This window comes from Actinia tenebrosa, unplaced genomic scaffold (assembly GCF_029948245.1).
Source record: "Actinia tenebrosa isolate PJP-AT-01 unplaced genomic scaffold, QUT_ActTen_1.0 PGA_scaffold15__27_contigs__length_11533743, whole genome shotgun sequence".
NCBI lineage: Eukaryota > Metazoa > Cnidaria > Anthozoa > Actiniaria > Actiniidae > Actinia > Actinia tenebrosa.
The window spans coordinates 5,275,064-5,279,631 of record NW_028292575.1 but is presented as its reverse complement, the minus strand read 5'-3'; the positions used below and the strand labels follow the sequence as shown (position 1 = coordinate 5,279,631).

The 4,568-nt window shown below is 37.0% G+C and overlaps 1 long non-coding RNA gene across 1 annotated transcript; it reads right to left on the bottom strand.

Moving 5' to 3' along the window:
* Positions 1-2,682: 2,682 nt before the first annotated feature.
* On the bottom strand, positions 2,683-4,182 carry LOC116300642 (uncharacterized). The gene is made up of 3 exons (XR_004197642.1): positions 4,089-4,182; positions 3,622-3,735; positions 2,683-3,082 (listed from the first exon to the last, which is right to left on the bottom strand). It is a non-coding gene; the product is annotated as an uncharacterized LOC116300642 (long non-coding RNA).
* Positions 4,183-4,568: the final 386 nt, after the last annotated feature.

Genomic DNA, 4,568 nt, shown 5'->3' with positions numbered 1-4,568 from the left:
ATGGCCTGACGCATGTTGACACTAGTGATGGGCTGCTTACGACTACTCTGTGTTCTACAGAACTCTAACTAGACCGTGCAACTTGCTTCGGAGATTTACTTAGTGAGAAAGAATTAGAAAGCATGACTGTATTCATGAGATCGTCTGGTTTGTCTGAGACAAGGAAGGATGCCTTTACCGAATCATATCATTACTAGTCTATAATGGACTGGCATGACATATCATCTCTGAGTTGGGATTACATAGACATTGTTCAGTCCAAGTTCATTGTCATGGAAGTTTTAATTTTGATTAACAGGTTTTGGTACCTGAGTCAAATTTCTGACAAGCAGCCAAGGTATCTGGATTCAGTTCCGTATACCAAAAAATGGCTTTATCAGAACAAAGTGAGTCGGCTGTATTCGCAGGCTAGTATCTCGGTGGCAAAGCTTCTTTTTTTGTAATCAAGGCAATGTCATATGGAACAAAGATGTTCATTACCAAAGTTTCGTTTTCTAGCTTGCCTGACGTAGCCCTGCTCATGGGCAAAACTGTACAACACATTGGGACTCTGTATTGTTGCTTTTTTAATCTGAGGCATGATAAGGGTTTTTGTCCTTGACTGACGTAGCCCGTAGCCCGTAGCCCGTAGCCCGTAGCCCGTAGTAAAATGTTGAAATGACCCCCAGAAATAAAAAGAACACCTCGATTTATTCAATATTTTAATTTGCAATCTTTGTGCAGGCGGTCCAGTCTATCTGAGGCAATCTGATTAGCAAGAAGGTGGAGTTCATAGGTCAGAATATAGAATATAGGAGACATTGCAATAAATATATAAAATTAAATAGTCAGAAGTTTTTCTGAGTCTTTCAATTTGCAGCTGCATTTGTTGCTTGATATACTGCGAGGATCAGCTCAATTTGATACATTACAACCGCAGTACAAATATATAGCTTATATATATATCTTCTCATATACATTAAATAGTTTGATGGGGAAAATTTGTACGGAATGGCAAGGATTATGACCGCATTGATATTTGCCAAAAACGGTTTTAGTGACCAAAAAGTATCCAAGTCTAGCAAACTGCCTCTAGTTTCATTAGAGGGTCTTTCGCATAAGTTGATTGGAAATCGTTCGCATGCTTTACAACGTTGCCATTTTCATCTACGTAACATGAGTTTCCATGGTTGACGACATATGTAATTGGTATGGGATTCGCTGCTGACAAGCAACGTTTCAATGGCCAAAGATCGAAATTTTTGAATGTTTAGAATTGAATTTTTCATAACTTACTAAATGAATAATAACAAAGTAAATTTATTGGCTGGTAGAGTAAAGACCATGGACGAGCGAAAGATACTCTGACTGACTAGCCGGCTTTATCGAATGACATACGGAGAATGAGTTAGGTGCGTGTTTATGAAAAGTAATTGATGAACTCCGACCCAACATCCTTTCAATATCGTCTCGCTAACGACGCATTTGATGGATAGACCGGAGGCCAGGGATTCCTATATAGTTACAATAGATGGTTTGAGCTAATGGTTCCAATCGTATAGACCTCTTTGCCTTGGGCGTAATATTTTCCCATTTCAGACCACGTGTCATTCGATCCAGAATAAGATTCTTTGTTTGAGTTGTACGGCATATTCATGTGTCTTCTCATGTGCAACAGTTAAGCAAAGAAATTACTGATACTCTACTAGGGAATGACACTTGATCTGAAATAGTACTTAAAACATTAGGCCCGACTAAGGTAAAGAGGCTTATTGACATCATTTCTCAATAAAAACTTACAGCTTAGAAATTCAAACAAACTGAACCACCTTTAGCTTTTTACGTCAATGGAGAAAACAGAGCAAGCGACGTCCGAAAAAGCAACAAAGTATCATCATCTCAAATTAACGCTAACATTGCCACATATCTATTTTCCTTCGCACTCTATGAAGAAAGATTCATTATAAAATAACTGTTAAAATCTCGCGTTCTGATTGGTTGTGAGCGCGTGATTCATGTGAGCACATAGCACGCGTGCGCACTTTCAGTCGCGTCATTCCTATCTACAATAACGGTTATTGTAATTTGTATTTTATAAAAGAAATAAAAAGCTTGCTTGCTGTGATGTGTGTGTGAAGTAATAAAGCACTTGGGGATTGGCAGATCACTCAAGAAGTATCCAAAAGCACTCCGCTACGCGTCGTGCTTCTCCTAACACTTCTCTCGTGTTCTGCCAACCCAGAGCGCTTTATAACTGCACACAACACGCGCGCGCGCTTTCTATTTCTTCAGCTCTTCCACTTGAACTGGAACGACCCGACAAAAATAATGGGATTTCGAGATCTCTGATTCAATCTTTAGTTCGATGGATTTGATAACTCTAGCGCGGCTCTTGAATAGAAGAATGCCTGCTTTACATTCTGGGAAAAGGAAGCCCTACAAATATCAAGAGTATGTACTTTTAAAAAGAACCAGACCTAGCTAGATTTTGGAAGTGTTCTTACGGAGCAAGGTCGTCAATCGAAGAAGGGAAAGCCGGTTAAGACGATATTCAATACACTTCTTTTACCCACTGCCTTTTCAAAATAAAGTTCGTTCAGATTCAAGAGATCCGAAAAATAAGGGGGAAAAATAAGACGTAAATGTTGCATTTGGTTATGACTGACTTTATTGTTGCATACTTAATAATTTAATCCACATTCATCTAGCATAGAATAAGGGAATTTCTTTGTCAAGTTTGCAAGCATGAAAACAAGCAGTCAAGCAAGCAAGCAGCGAGGCTTGTAACCAAAATCTGTATTACCATTTATATTTACTCATTATAGATAACGGGTGCTTCTAGACTGCATTGCGTCTTTAAAATCAAACTTTGTTTTTAAATTTAGGCACCTCTTTAGAACTTCCGCGTGGTTCATTGTCCTGCCGGTAAGCAACAGAGGCCAAACAGCGAATGATGACAAGCAAAGGCATAGGGATGGTTCTTATTTGGGCATGTAGTTTTTTCCATAAATCCCAAGCACGTCAAAATATACAAAATACCCTGTTTTTCCATAACAAGTACATGTTGTGGTTTGGCCAATGCTTCGGCGTTTCAAAGGTATTTCTAAAAAAACGTAAGAAGTAACAAATAATCAGAACTAAAAAAAAAATTCCTCGTTTTTAGTGACCAAAACAACAAACGAAAAAGCGCACGCGCGCTACTTGACGCACTGGGAGTAGGGTAAGGCGAGATTTAAACTGCATCCGATTTCTAAAAATAGCTCATCTTGAAATTCACATGGCGCGCGCGATCATAAGAAGTTTCCCTCTCTTATTTAATTTCTCTTGTTATAGACAGTTACAAAAATAGTCGAAACAATAGTGGAGATCCCATAGATGGAACCGTGACCTCAAGATCTGAATGCCTTACAATAACAACATCAATTTTTACTCTTTTAGTTTGTTTTATTTGAGTTTGATTTTGAAATAATTAGTGATTACAAAAATCTTCGAGTATTGTGCAAGAAAGATTTGAGCAATAATGTTACTTTTTATTATCAAAATATTCGGAGAAACCTCTAACCATTTCGCCCTCATTCAAAAACTCTTTTCAACTCATATTAATGCATATTTAAAAACGTTCTTATGTATTCTATTCCATACCTTCGCGGCGCTTTATAGCTTTTCCACTAAGACAGATAAAAAGAGTGCAAAGTACTAATACAGTCAGGAAGACAGTTTTCTCCATTTTCTTTGCTATACCAAGTTAACTGTTATCTGTTCAAGTTAAATCCAGAAAGATAAACTAATCAAAACATAATAATATGGGTTCGGAAATATCTTTTGTTTGAAATGATGAGAATATGACAAACGTAACTGAAAGAAAATCGAATGGCAATTTTTTGGAAATACACCAAAATAACTGTTATCTGTTCAAGAAAAATCCAAAAAGATAAACTAAATCGAAATAACATTAGTATTTGAAAAAATTAGAATATGACGCGCACACACACAAAATCCAAATGACAATTTTTTGGACAGAATGAAGATCTCTAATTTCGAATTTTCTCGTAAGCATGTTCACAGACAAGATATTCTTGAAAGTGTTCTACAGCAAAGAGATAAAATACCTCGTATATATCAGCAGCAAATTCTTGGAATCTTGTTTTAGTACTTCTTGCCACGCGTTAAGATGAGAAGTGATTCAAAACATGGCTTGGCTCTTGCATTTGTAGCATATCCAGCTTTGTGTTGTTGACAAATTAGCCTTGTCTATGGGGATGGGGGACAGTAGTGTTTTATCGTGTATTTATGTGTATCGTTTAACTTATCAAAATTATTATGAAATTCTCTTAATGAACTGATATTCTTAGAATAAAAAATAAAAGAATAAAGTTTACATATGACACATTCTGAATCGAGTCCATATTAAGACTTCGAAAAGCTTTGAACGACTACTATAAATACAACATGGACCCAACCCCTCCCCCCTAAAATGATTATTCTACTGCTCAGGGTATAAAAACAAGTCAACAAAATAACAAGCACTGGAATTATTCCACATGGGTCGGTGGATGCTAAATTTATACCCTTGCACGTCAGTAAGATAA